This window comes from Taudactylus pleione, unplaced genomic scaffold, assembly GCF_031769625.1.
Source record: "Taudactylus pleione unplaced genomic scaffold, aTauple2 ptg000386l, whole genome shotgun sequence".
Taxonomy (NCBI): Eukaryota; Metazoa; Chordata; class Amphibia; order Anura; family Myobatrachidae; genus Taudactylus; species Taudactylus pleione.
In genome coordinates, this window is record NW_028284787.1 from 4,156,324 (window position 1) to 4,172,210 (window position 15,887).

General features: G+C 40.1%; 1 long non-coding RNA gene across 1 annotated transcript in view; it reads left to right on the plus strand.

The window, feature by feature from the left end:
• Positions 1-15,887, plus strand: part of LOC148507694 (uncharacterized) — a 38,750-nt gene that overhangs the window by 9,781 nt on the left and 13,082 nt on the right. The window contains exon 2 of the long non-coding RNA XR_015869666.1: positions 3,700-3,791. This is a non-coding gene — a long non-coding RNA (uncharacterized LOC148507694). The remainder of the gene's footprint in view (positions 1-3,699; positions 3,792-15,887) is intronic.

A 15,887-nucleotide genomic window follows, 5' to 3' on the forward strand; every position in this document is an offset into this window, starting at 1 on the left:
GCATTATTAAAGTCCCCAATGCAGAAAACTGGAGTGTCTGGGGAAAGGAATATTAGGAAAATGTTTGTCATTAGAAATAGTATCATCGAGTTTAGTTAAATGTTAATCAAAGTAATCCTAAAATAGGTCATAAAATTGCCTAACACCCCAACCTATCTTGGATAGAACACAGATATAGGTTTCAAAAATGTATCTAATTTCTTATTAAATTGTCACCAGTCACATAATCATTCTTCAGATCCTGTTATGCAATGTTTTCCTTAAACTAATAGTTATCTATGAAAACATTTGTAGTAATGTCAATACAATAAGGGACCAGTGAATTGTATAATAAGTAAATGTAATATATTGTTTACTAATATCTATCCGAATGTAGTTACAAGTTTTTTTGTATCAAGACTTGCATTTAAAATATTAAGGTATTTCACACAAATGTAAAACCTATGAGAGAACCTTGTATTCATGTGTAAGTTCTCCTTTTGCAGAGATTAATCACATTTATTGAGGCTTTATCTGTTTTCCATCCTTCCTCTGGTATCTTGCTGACCCTGTGATGTTTTCATCCTGCTGTCATGAGTTGCTTTGATGAATTTCTTTCCCTTGTAACATTGCTGCGTGGTGTTTTTCATTAGCTTACCACTGAAAATGTTCAAAGTAGCCTCCATTCAATAAATAAATTAAGGTTCCAATCAGAATTTAAAACCACATGATTTTCTGGTTTTCAATAGATAATAATTGAATGTCCTTCCTTTCTCACTCTTCTTTCTCTTTCTATGCCATTGTATTGTAGGTATTTTACTCAGCATATATATAGTAATTTATTTAATGTACGTTTTAGTTCATATTTTGTAAAAGGCACTAACTTGGTGTTTTTGTATCTAATTGTTTAAATTGATATGATAATTTAGCAGCTGATAATTGTAAACCCTAGTTAGGACTGCCTATTTGTGTTATGAAAAATGGCGTTTTACAGCTGAAACATACCAATGTTGTAATAGCTGACGATGCCATTCTAAGTATGCCTTCACAACACAGGTATGCTGGTCTATACCGTAATTACCTTTTCTACAGTATGTGTTAAGCTGGGTACACACTATACGATCCACCTTATGATATATAGTGCTATCGCGGATCAGAACGCTATATCGTATGGACTGTGCAGCATGTGTGTCAGATCCATCTTCACTATGGTTATTCATCGCATTGTCCCATCTGCTGTTCTGCACAGCAGAGAGGACAATGCAATGAATGATGCCATGCAGCATGAAACTATATATTTCACTGTTGTACACCAGATCATGCAGTGTGCGATCACAGGCGAAACTAGACATTTGGTAATGGGTGGTCCAAGCTCCAACATCACTCCAGAATTGTGTTTACTGTATCTTGACAGTTTGTCACTCTGGGACCTATTCAGAGATGTATGCAAACCTGATGGTTGGTGCACATCTCCACATGCGCAGAATGGGTCCTTTGATCTCACTCACAGACCCCCCATGCCACAGCATGATTGACATGCCGCGGCATTTGGGGGGTGGAGTGGGAGCATGGCAGGCCAGCATTTCCAGAAATGGGGGCATTTTGCCCCCTTTTTCAGGAGAGACAAAGTCAGGGTTTGTGTTAGTGGACACAGATTTTCTGGCCTACCCAGCCTGGCATATGTAGTAAAGAGATGTATATTTCCTAGAGACACCTCCTGCTGCATTTGCATTTAAGTTGGACAGTATTGCATAGCTGCTCCTTACAGCTGTGCTATACCGTCCATCACTGAATCGGGACCTCTATCTTATGACCATTTTACTTGGCAGAATATAAGAAAAAATTAAGTAACATTTCTTATGACTGCCTGCACCAAAAACTTGCATCATTCTAGTGACATACGATACTGAGAGCATGTACCACAATACCAAATGTAGCAAAATACAGTATTAGACAAAAAAAAACAAATAAAGATGGTAGTGCATGCATTGTAATGCAGGATAAAAGTTATCGCATCTCCCATATTGCAAAATGAAAAAGACAAAGGCAATAACAGTTTGTATGACAAATATCTATGTCCCAGTTGACTTAGAACCGGGATGTGGTCAAAATTCTGACTGCTGTGATTCTGGCAGTCCGAATGCAAATGCCAGAATACAGACATTTATCAGAACACCAGCGCCAAAATCCTTACCGCCAGAATCCCAAAGGTAAGTACTCGGGTTAGGGGGAGGGTTAGGGTAAGGGAATAGGGGTTAGGCACTAGGGGGAGAGTTAGGATTAGGCTGGGGGGGACGGTTAGGTTTAAGCACTAGGGGGGAAGTTAGGTTTAGGCACCTGGGAGGGAAGGTTAGGGGTTAGGTTAAGAGTACTTACCAGTAGGCGTCAGCATTGTAACCTGGTCGGGATGCCAGTGTCAGGATTCTTACCATCGGGATCCTGAGCGCTGGCATCCTTTACCCATCCCCTAGAACCATCACAGAACAGAACTCTAAGATCTACGTAGTAGCAACTAATATACTGATGTAACTATATTAACACATAAATACAGTACATACCTCTACATAAATACAGCACATACCTTTAGCAAAAGGGGTCATTACTCACCTAAAGTGTTCACCCTTATTCAAGTTGTTGTAATAATTTAGGGCTCTAAACATATGCATATATAGGACACACCTCACTATTACACAGTGCCTGAATATTTTAAATTATAATTCACGTGACACATGCGTTATCACATGATATTATACAATTGGTGGACGGAAAACAGCATTACACATTTGCATGTAACAATAACTGCAATAAATGCTCAGGACACTGCACTGTAAGTGACTGCTACAGACTACACACCACCATGACAGTACCCCATACATGGATTAGATGGCAGATATACACGGCATACACGTTATAATATATATGGAGGTATCTCTACATACTCAGAACTCACTGCCAGCATAGAGCAATACAGAGAGCTGGCACTTGACAATCAAATACCCTGATTAGGGGACATATCACTTCCCCATACCATAGTTTGAGGAGAATGATTCAGAGAAGCACAGAAAGCTCAGCTTTCCATTTTGCATCTCAAAAACAATTCGCTATCTCTGGATAGCGTAATGAGCTTCCAGACATGAGAAAAACAACAAAGACAGCTGTCTTTATGCCTTCTCCCTGTTATAGCCCTGCACCAACACTAACCAATCAGTGGTGCCTTATGGGGCAATGTAGATGAAGGTGGGTGAGGGGTAGCAGCAGCACGCACCAGCTCATCTGTGCTGAAGGGGAACTGGGGCAGATCCAACTGATGTGATGTTCTGTATGGGGAGAAGAGTTACACAGAGCCCCCTCAGTGCCCCATATCCCTGAGTTATGGTCCAGACAGGCTTCTGGAGGGCACTGTGACCCTCAGTCAGCACCTGGTGCTCCTGGCAGGGAAGAGAGAGTTGCATCTAAGACCCTCCCAAATCTGACTGTCTGTAAAATATCCTGATGATATATCCCCTGGGACTTCCCATGCTGCCCAGGCAGAGAGTAGGGGTGGCATGCTGCAGGAGGGGAAGGTAAATGCCCCAGTCTTAGCCCAGTGCGGCTATGTCCTCACCTGGGTACCTTGGTTGTTCGAAAGGTGTGAGGTCTCCAGTGTCTCTGCTGCTTCCAGTGCACAGCCTGGATCATTGCTCACAGGTCAGGCTGCTAATATTCTGTCTGTTTCTGCAGGGAATCAGTATGATTTACCGCTGGACCTGTGCCCAATGGTTCGAATCCCATCAGCAGGAGGCAGGCAGTGGAGGAAATCCCGATCATCAAAGGTAAGTACTTACTAACCTAATTCTAACCCCCTAACCCTAACCCTCCTTTAGGGTGCCTAACCCTAACCTTCCCTCCCAGTGCCTAACCCTAAGTCCCCCGAGGGGGTGCCTAACCCTAAGTCCCCCCCGTGGGTGCCTCCCTCCCCCTAGCCTAACCCTAACCTCCTGGGGGTGCCTAACCCTAAGACCCCCCTGGGAGCCCTAAACCTAACCCTTCCCTCCCACAGCTGTCCGCAGTGGCATCCAGCATCGGTAAAATGGTAATTTAACCCTCGCCGAGGTATGACAGTCGGGAAGCTGGCTGTCGGGATTACGTCCGCCGGGTTCCCGACTGCATACCCTCTGCAGTACAGATTCTAATGTGTTTAGGGCTCTAGCAGTAAAATTCTGCAGCCACCAGCTCACTGATATACAAGGGAAAACAGGTCAACCTCCTCTCCCATGTCTGGAGATCATATCTCGGTAGTGACAAATAATAGGGTGAATTAGCCAGTGAATCATACTTGCCTACTCTCCTGGGAGTCGAGGGAGGCTCCTGATTTTTTGGGTAAACCCCCGCTCCCCCAAAAGAGTAGGCAAATCTCCCGCATCCCGTCCTCTTCCTAGTGAAGTAGGCAGATTGGGGAGATTTTCAGAGACATTTGCGGGTCCGTATGAAGGGGACGCAGCTAAGTGACATGAATAGTGTCATTTAGCTCCGCCCCCTCCTCCGGGAACCACAAATTGCAGGGTTTCCTGTAAAGGGAGCGTTGCCTAATGCATGCTATTGTCTGTCGCTGAAGATGAAAGAAGCAGGTCCTCTCCGGCTGCTCCCGGAATGCTGCCCTGCAAAGTCGGTAAGTATGCAGTGAATGAACAAAACCAATGAGTGAACATTTTCAGGTTTAATACAGTATTTTTTAAATTGAATGCATACAATCTTAGATTAGATCTATTGATTGTTTTATTGAGGATGGTCATATTCATTTACTGGACTGGTCTGTACATTTGCTAGCATGGTGCATTCATTCACTGGTAATTTGTACACCTCTTCTGTTTTTTAAAAAAGTATACATAGTAATAATGATTGCACATGTCTCAAAATAGATTTTATGTTGAATTTTCAACATACACAATCCTCTTAAATATGAGAATTCCCTTACTGTTCATTCACTGGTTGATTTGGGATGTAGCCAGGAAGCCAACGGTCGATATGCTTACCGCCGGCTACTCGACTGTCAAATCCTGGCAGGGTACTAATGACAGGTGTCAAAATCCCGACACCTGTCATTATACCTATGACGGGAGCCCGACGCCCGGCATACCAAATGAATGCAAGCTGGGCGGCAGGTGCGGACAGCCACAGGGAAAGGAAGGGTTAGGTTATTCTTTGCAAATGGCCAATGTTTTGTCTTCTATGCAGTGCGGCTCTGAGTACATTGTTGCACACAAAATATGAACCATATTTCAGAAATGTATTTCATAATGATTAATGAGTAGTATTTTAAGGTATACAATTAAAAATAGTATTTTATATGATGGTTATTTAGGAATGTAGCAGATAGTTCTAATGATCAATGGGAGACTGAGCTGTTGCAAACAAGAGAGCTTTTTATTCCATAATTGAAAAGGCAGAGCCAGTGTAATGGCTTCTTACATAAGGCAAACACAGTTCAGGAACAATAAATCAGCTTACATTAGACAACAATAAATCAGCTTACATTAGACAGCTTACATTCAAACGAGCACGGTATTCACAGCAGTCATGGTGCAGATTGTCCTGCCTAGAGAGAACTGCTGAAGGTGCATCCTCTCCCTCACATTTCCACTGACTAACTAAACTTACCAGGTTTATATACCTTAGTTGGTCTTAATTGAGGTAAGGGTGTGGTTCCTCCCTGGATACAGGGTGGTGACCTAGTCTGTCACAAGGAACAATATCACATGTTCAATAATTAGGTCAGGCTACAGAAACATATTGACATACAGTATATATGTCATCAGGTAGGAAACCCACAAGAATTAGTTCTTCAGATAAATCTTATTAGGAGGCAATCATAGGCATCTAACATTTGTAGCAAGCCAGCCAGGAGGGCCAGCAAACGACAAGTGAAGTACCAATTTGGGTACCTGCAGGGGCGTATTTATAATGGGTGCAGGATGTGCAGTGCATACGGGCCCATGGGTCGAGGGACCCATAGTATGCTTACCTCCCCGGAGTCCCACGTCGGCGCCGGTGTCTGCAATGTAAAAACGGCTGTAAAATGGCCACCATGGCCATTTTCCCATCATTTGCGCATGTGCGGTACTGGGAAAATGGCTGCCATGCCATATTTCCAGTGACCTGCGCATGCGCTATATACTCTGGGCACACTCTAGTGCTCACAGTCTATAAGTGCGGTGCTGGCCACGCAGCCGCTGGACTGAGAGGAGGGGGCCCATGACGGAGACTGCACACGGGCTCTCTCCTCTCTAGAAATGCCCCTGGGTACCTGTAAGTGTATGGGCCAGCTAAAAGTTAAATCAGACAGATACTCAGTGTGAGCATACTATGTAAGCCACTGAAAAGTTCTTTTTTTAGCAGGAGGAAAATTGTGGTTCCATATCAAAAGTCTGTTTAAGTGAAATGGATCAAAAGACAGACCTCTATATAGTCATTTATTACTCTTCATTGAGCAAAAAGGAGTCTGGAAACCAGAAATTTGGCTTTAATAGCAGAAGGTCATGTGGGCAGGTGAATCGGAAGCAATTCAAACACAGTCACACATATGTACTGAAAAGTACATAACAGATACGTAATCCTTCACTTTCAAGGGTGTGAGAATGCTGTAGTACTTTCTAATCTGTTTATAAAGTATATCATGATGTAGGTTAAAAGGCAAGCTGATATAAACATATACTGTATGATATTGTGTTATGTAAAGTCAGTTGCAGAGTAAAAGAAGTCTAGAAAAGGTCCACTGGGAATGATTCAGCTAGGACAGAAGTAGTATGTAAATGGTTTATTTATAAGAAAAAGCCAATGAAATCTAGAAAGCTAAAAAGAGAGCTATTTTTTTGTAGGCTTAAACATTTGCATTAAAATGCAAAAAATTGTATTTAAGGACTTGTGCTAAACTCACATTAAAATTATGAGAATTGAAAATTTCTAAAGTTGTGTAGTTTGAGAAAGATCTTCCATAGAAAAAAATAGAATTACGCAGTTTGTTTTGTTGGCTTAAAAATAAATGGTACACTTTAAATAAGAAACACTGAAGTGTGACAGTTTCACAGCTTGTGTTCAGATAGTAGGGGCTGGTAAATATGTGTCGTTAACTGTGGTCTGCTGTGGAAATTAGGAAGTAATAACATACTAGAGGATAGAAATATTTTTTCCTGTACAAAAACAAGGAAAAAATGGTTTATAGAATTCAATTTTTTAAAAGAAAATAAACTTTAGTGCAGTAAATTAAAAAAATTAGAAACTTAAGGTGGCATCATATTGTGTATCTCTAAAGGTGCATACATAAGTAACGATTTATTGAACGATTTGTTATTAACAACGTTATCATTCAATCGTTCAAAAAATCGTTCAGTTTCTGTGTTACAACGATGAACGATATTCATTCAAGCGCGCTCCCGTTTGTAGTTTGTAGTTATCGTTCATCGTCCATTTCAGACTGTCCAACATAATGATTTTTATTAAGGGAAGGAACATTTTTCGTTCACCATTGTAAAAATCATTCATTACACTGCAAAAATCGTTCACTTTTTCAAGGGAAAATCTGACAGAAATCTGACAGGAAATCTGAACGAAAATCATTGGCTACAAAATCGTTACATGCGTATGCACCATTACAGTTTCTACATACAGTATTTCTTTATCTTTCCCATATCAAGTAGTTGAGAGGAAAATATCCTAGCCCTCCTAACGTTCTCATCAGATCCAAATGCTGCAAGCATACAAAAAATAAAAATGGGAGCGCTTTGGGTGTGTTAGAAATGTGATGTACTTCGGTTGTGTTTAGAAGTAATGTGGTTTCAATATGCAGGTCTACTTCAAAATGCAATGTCACATTAAAAGGAAAAGCACATTACTAACAGACAAACTTGCATGGGGCACAGACACAGTAAATGTAAATAACTTTTTTGTTGAAATATAGGCATCAGGAACTGAGCAGTATTAAAGTAATGAGAGCAAGTATCTGGATGTCTCTGTACTTTTCCCTTGCCACCGCTGCTCAACACTTGTTCATCCTATACTTTTTGTATGATTGCAGTCAACCAGTGTAAGGGCAGGCCTCAGGTGGTTTTCTGATGTGTTTGTCCTGTAACAATGTGCTTTCAATGAGTAAGGGGGCTGTATAGTGTCAAAAGTATCTCCAGATCATTTTGTCCTGTTGGACTTTTTTAAGGAATGTTGGTTTAAGGCATGAGATATTTCTAATATCCTTCACCATATTATTTGATTGGTTCCAGCAGTAGGGGCCAGGGTACTGTAAGTGGATAGTGAATTGTGAATTTTGGGGCACATAATAAAAAACAAGGGTGACTGACACTCTCAATCAAAACAGCCATAAAAGTGATACTGAAGGAATACTGAACCATCCAATTTAGAAAATGTGTCATCTCAGAATAGTGAGACCACCAAAACTTTTACATCTTACCAGTGGTGTAACTAGGGTCTTCTGAGCCCAGGGCAAGTTTAAGATTGGTGGCCCCCCACACAAAAACACATTTTGCACTCCTAAGCCGCACGCTAAAAAATGGACATTGTGAAATACCGGAAGGGGCGTGACTACTGAAAATGGGGCATGCCCATTTCTTGTTCCCAAAGTGACAAGAAATGGGCTACTGAAAATGGGGCTAGCGCGTCGATAAAGAATGCAGCTTCTTGTCACTCTGGGAACATTTCACCCATTTCTTGTCACTCTGGAAACATTCATTTCCATTCAATCTGCACCATACCTCTATGGTGGTTTCTCAAAATGTGGAACCTCTGAAGAAAAACATCCTCTCTTGGATGACGGCGTCTTCAGTTGGTATTCAATATTCATGTAGGTCACATTGTCCTGGAAGATGCCTGTTTGTGTAGGAATATTAACAAGGTCATCATCATACGACAGCGGTTCAACCAGACTCATGCCCCCTGTGTAACTTTCTTCCCCCTGCATCTCTCAGCCACACCATCATCACACTGCATTGTCTCTTAGCCACTCCATCATCTCCCTCCCTGCATCATCTTTTAGCCACACCATCGCCTCCCCCATGTCATCTCTCAGCCACACCATCACCTCCACCCTTCTGTCATCTCTTAGCCACACCATCATCTCTCTCCCTGCATCGTATCTTAGCCACACCAACACCTCCTCACACGTCATCTCTCAGCACACCATCACCTCCCCCTGCCACAACTCTCAGCACACCATCATCTCCCCCCTGCGTCAACTCTCAGCACGCCATCACCTCCCCCCTACATTGCCTCTCAGCACACCATCACCTCCCCCCTATTTTCTCTCAGCACACCATAACCTCCCCCCACATCGTATCTCAGCACACCACCCCCCATCGCCTCTCAGCACACTTTCACCTCCCCTTGCATCATTTCTGTCACATGATCAGCTCCCCCTTGCATTGTCTTTCAGCACACCATCACCTCCCCCATGTGTCAACTCTCAGCACACCATCACCTACCCCCGCATCATCTCTCAGCCACACCATCACCTGCCCCCCGCATCATCTCTCAGTCACACCATCATCTCCCCCCCTCATTGTCTCTCAACATAAACACAATGACATAGATCCACACTGACACAGATACACACACTGACATATACACACGTACACTGACACATAGACACACACGCTGACACATACAGACACTGACACATATATACACACACTGAAAGCCTATACAGACACATACACTTATTTCACACAAATGCAGCCAGCAGCCCCCTATAACCTTTCCCCCAGCACCACACATGAAAAATTAACACCCCCCCATGGCAGTTTAGCTATCTAATCCCCTCACACCCCCACCCCACTGCAGCAATCTCCCACTTGCAGTGAGCAGAGATAGAGAGCGCCAGGGAGGGAAGAATCACTCCTCATCTGGTGCAGATGGCAGCTCTAGTAAAGATCAGGAGGATAGAGCTTGGTAGGAAGACTGCCTGGGAGGGTCTGTGAGCTTCCGCTGCAGCTCCTCCTACAGGGAGCCCAGCCAGCAGCAGGCTAGCAGGCACACTTGCCTGCTCATTAAAGAAGGGCAGACTCAGGACACAATGGTGGTGGGGGGGTAGGGTGGGCATGTGGGTACAATGCCCTGGCCAGTGGCCCCCCTCTGCAGGGCTTGCCACATCGCCCAGTGCATGAGCCCCGCTCGATCCCCCTAGTTACACCACTGCATCTTACTGTAAGGCAACTAAACTTGATTAGAGTAAGAATACACCATCTGTTATATATGTATAAAAGTACAATGACTCTGATACAGAGTTGTATGCTATGCCAATGTTCATGCAGGTGAGTGATTATCATCCAACTGCGTATGCAGCACAGCCACAATGCACACATGTGGTGATTAAATTGCAAATATGCAGAGGATTTATTAGCAAATGATTGACATGTAGTGGTCACTTTGTGTGAGGTAACGGGGAGTGGGGAGAAAAATGCAGGCATGTCATGACTGTTTTGGGGCATGTAACAGCCGTCAACTGTGATCCTTTATACAGAAAACATGGCTACCAGGCCATTTTGAGTGACCATAGACTAACTCAAAAAGTCGATGTTTGCCTGCTCTGTGTCTGATGCTGCATATGTCTACGCAGTTAAAGACAGCTGCAATGGCTCAAGTGGGTAGCTCAGTACATGTCCCGGCTGCTCTTGCATTAGCATAATTTCACACATCCAAAGCTGTGAAAATTGCAACTGCAGCAGCATTAGCATACAACTCTGAATCAGGCCCAATAATACATCTTGTATTATTAAGTCCATTGTTAATGGGAATTATACAATTCTACTATCAGATGCTGTTCTTAGTAATAGTAATGATCTAATTGAAAGATGTTGCAAATCCACCTCTTGCTTCAATTGGTGGCATGGCAAATGATACTATTGTTTCAGCTACTGAAATCTTCTACATGCAGTTGCTGAATTGAAAATGTCCTGAAATGTTACAGTTTACACTCAGCATGTCCTGCATGCACATGTTGTTCTTTAATTCTGAACCAGCAAGTTTATTGGGTGCGCAAAACATGGTACATGTGGTACATGTTCAAATTCACCCAACTGTAGTGCTCAGAAATGACAAATCCTGTTGAAAGACTTAGCAGGATAAGCTATTTGCTATCACATCCCTGAGTTTCTTCCACAGATTGACACCAATATGCCTCTTAGTGAAGCTGGTAATACAGAGAGGAACCTGCTTGTGAATGAGCTGGCAATGCATGTTAAATACTTCTGCTGAAGGTACAATACATGATATTCAATTATTGCCATATCTGCCATGCACAATTTACAGCTGTAGCAATTAGACTTTAAGTCAGCTTTCTTAAAAAGAGAATAAGTTGAGGAAATTTATATGGAAACTCATTAGCATTACAATGAGGACAAGTTCCAAGACGGAAAGTCTGTCTGTTGAAAAAAGCATTGTGTGGTCTAAAACAGAGTGGCCATAGTTGGCACATTATGCTATTTGCTGTACTATTAAAGATAGACTTTGTGCATTTAAAAACTGATTACTGTCTATACTACAAGATAATAGAGCAAAAATTGTTCATCATACGTCATGTACATGGATGATCAGTTGCTAGGAGGTTAGGAAAGACCCATAGCCAGTGTCAACCAGCTATTAGAACAAAAATACATGTGAAAAGACCTAGGGACTGCACATCACCTGTTAAGCTTGAGGATCTTACAAAACTTGAGTGCAGGAACTATCACAATCAATCAACAGGCAGTTTTCATTCAAGAAAAAAGATAATCAAGCTCTAAAGAATGTGTATGTCCAACCCAAAGGGCGAGCTAGTAAACCTACTGTGATAATGCTCCTGCAGCTCACCTTTATAAAAAATAGTGTTGTACCCCTCAAAAAAGCACAAAGCAAAAAGGAGGGAAGCACTGGAGCAAATCACAATTAAAATAATTTTAATAATAAACATATATCTAAAAAAAATATTCCATAAACCAGGAAGTAGCTAGCATTCAAAATACATTTAAAAATAGACAATGGTATAAAAAATAATAATAATGAAAAAAACTAAAAAAATCTATGCACATAGAAAAGGTATATTGTATCAATTAGATGCCACTACCCATAGAAATATTAGCAATATAATTGCATCAGATTCTGACATTCTCAGACAAGAGCTGTGCCCATGTCAGGACCGTTATGCGGGTGTAGAGACAGCCATATATAACAGTTCCATTTTCATTTATAAGTTTGTATTCAGAAGCAGTCCAGTTGTTAATAGCAACAAGCAAATGTGAGTTTGTATTCAATGGTAGTTTAATTGTTAGTTACAACAAGCAAATTAATTTGTGTTCAAATGCAATCCAGTTTGCAGCAAGCATGACTGATTAATAATATGCAGACCTTAAAAGGGGGAATTCCCTAATAATGGAATAAAGATACATATACTGTGGCTCTCCATACACTTAGGGTACCTTCCTAGCAAACCCAAGTATGTCCCAAGCCTAGGATAGGTCCCCCGATTAGTGTCATCTTATCGCCGGCTGTCACCTGCTTTCTGGTCAGCAAGGGGAACTGAGCTTTTCTTTTTAAGTAGCAGTGGCTCAATATCCAGCTGGCCGGACAGAGAACACACTGTAACCTGCAGCTGTCACACTATGCAGCACACACCCGGCATCTCCAGTTTTCATTCAACACTGCCTGAAGAAGCGGCCAGGTGCTGTGAAAAGCATTGCAATTTTAAATAATTACATTTTTCTTTTATGCTTTCATTTTAAGCTCGATTTTTAACTTGTGACACTATTTATTTTTATTTATTTTTTTAAAAGCATTTTTATTGGTTTTTCATATTTTCATCCATAAATTTAACATGAAATATACAATTATCAATATATTCCAGATGTTATAAAGAGCAATATAAATGATATACATATTCTTAATATATCTGGCAATATGTTAAGTGGAAAAGTCAGAACCACACTTTAACCATCAACTTAGTCAAGATTATACAATAATTAAGTCTAAATAATAGCAAAAAACCTTCAATATTATTATTTAAGACAGTACATAAACTGAAGTTCAGCGTATAACACTTAGGACAAACAGACATAAAACATAAAACACCTAGGGAAGGAAGGGGAAGGAAAGGAAGGGGTGTATATCTTAATTAATTGATCTGAATAAATTTGGCTCTATCGATTGAAGTATTATTGGAATTCAATAAAAGTTAGTGGAATTGGTAAAAGAGAAGTATATATAAGTATCTTTACTAATTTTGCTAAGATGAAGATATACGTCTGAGCAAAATCCAGTCTGTATTCTCAAATAATTTGATAATATGATCTTGAGTAGCTTTATCTAGTGTATTAATATATGGTTCCCATTTAGTATAAAATTTTCTACTCCTTTATTTATATCTGGCATGGTCGACCTTCTGTCATAGTATAACTGTAGCAATTTATTTTTTACTTCTGCAAGACTCAGGGAAGATCTATTGATCCAATGTACTAAAATAACTTTTTTTGCTATGGTAATCAGATTAACAATTAAGGGAATTTTAAGTTTTTATGTGTTCCGAGATCACATAATTGGAAGTTAGCACATAAACAAGCTAAAGGGTTGGGTGTTAGATTAAGTGAAAATAGTTTATTAATCAATTGAACAACTTTGTTCCAAAATTTTCTTATTTTACCACATTCCCACATGGAATGTATAAAAGTAGCATCAACCTTATGACATTTAGGACAAATACCCATTTCCGATTCAACCATATGTTTACGCTGTGCTGGAGAAATATATGCCCTATACACTGTCCAAAGATGTACTTCCTGTAAGTACGATGATTGTAATTTCCTTAAAGTAGGATCTATATAATCTGTCAAATCAGAAAGAGAAGACATTGATGATATATCCATCTTCCATGTATTATTTAAGGAAACCCACTGAGCCGCAGAGTGACCGTCGACCAAGTGCTCATATAACATACTAATTTTGTAGGGGACACTATTTAATCCCTTTAAAAGTGCTCGGAGAAAGAGAGTTTCATTATCCTCATCTGAAATTGTAGGTATAGTAGCCATGTAATGTCTCGTTTGCAAATACATATAAAAATGCTGTTTTGGTATTTGATATTTTTGCTGCAAATAAGTAAAAGACATAAGAGATCCTTCAGGATCAAAGACTTTAGTAATGTTCGACAGGCCTTTTTCTCTCCACCGAAGATAGTTACTATTATTCAATGAAGGAGGGAAGGCTGGGTTGCCCCATAAGGGAATATATGGTGAATGTAAATGATTACTTCTTAATTTCTTGTTAATAGAAATCCATGAATAAAAGGTGTCTTTATATAAGATATTTTTTTAAATAGAATGAGGGATGTCCTTAATGTTTGAGTGTAATAATGCACTAGGGGAATATGGTGAGAATAAATGCTAAATCTAATCGTTTATCTGTGTAATCTCCTTTTTCTAATATCCAGTCATTAATTTATTGAAAAGATATAGATAGAGAGTAGCTCTTAAAATCTGGGAGACCAAATCCTCCCTTGGAACGAGTACTTGTCATTCTAGCCCATGATATTTGTGGTCGTTTACCTTGCCATATAAAATACAAAAAATTATTAGTTAGAATTTGAATATCTTTTAGGGAAAGATTAATCAGCAGCATTTGCATCAAATAGAACAACTTTGGGAAATTATGGATTTTACTACTGCCAATCTACCTAATAATGAAAGGGGTAATGCCTTCCAATTTTCTAATAAAGATTTAGATTTAGCTATCATAGGTGTATAAATGGCAGTATAAAGTTGTGATAAATCTGCAGTAATATTGACTCCTAAATATTTAAGGGTGTTTGAAATTCCTCGAAAAGACTGTATAAATGGTGAAGAGTTAAAACAAGACTTTGACCCTTTGATAAGCATTACTTCAGTTTTATCTAAACTAACTTTATATCCTGAAATAGACCCAAAAGAAGATATGATATCCTTAACGATTGGTGACGAATTACAGGGATTAGATATGAAAAGCAACATATCATCCGCGAAAAGCGCTATTTTCAAAGTGACATCTCCAATTGTGATTCCCTCCACTTGTGAGGATGTTCTTATTGCTATAGCTAGCAGTTCAACTGCTACAGCAAATAGGAGTGGAGAGAGGGGGCAACCTTGTCTTGTTCCTCTATATATCGCAAATGGTGAGGATACATATCCATTACAAGAAACCTGTGAAATTGGGTTTGTATATAATGTTTTTAGTATGTCAATAAAGGATAGAGGAAAGCCAAATCTGATCAATGTTGAGTAGAGATGTTTCCAAATCACAAGGTCAAATGCCTTTTCTGCATCAAATGAAACTATCATGTGAGGAACAGCACATTGTAAGATTTCAGATGTTGTACTGCAGCCAGTACTCTTCTGACATTTACCCCAGAGTGTCATCCCATAATAAACCCAGATTGATCCCTATGTATGATTTGTGGAAGAATGTGTTTCAATCTCTCTGCATAAATTTTTGTTAATATTTTGTAATCAACATTGAGCAATGATATTGGTCTATAAGATCCCGGAAGTGATAAATCTTTACCTGGTTTAGGCAATACTTTAATTATTGCAGAATTAAAGTAGAGTGGAACTGATTTCGTGTCAATAATATGGTTATAAAATGAGACTAAAGTGTCCCCAATTTTAGGTAAAAGAACTTTATAGAATTTGGTCGATAATCCATCCGGGCCTGGGGCTTTAGAAGATTTCAGCTGTCTAATTACTCCACTGACTTCTTCAAGTGTAATAGGTTCTGCTATAGTATTTGCGAGGCCTGATGTGATCTGCAGGAATGAGAGATTATCCCACCAGGAAGGGGTTAAATCAGTAGATTCAGTTAGAATTTCAGTATATGAATAAAGATTAGCATAAAATGACTTCATAACTTCTGTAATCTGACTACTAGAG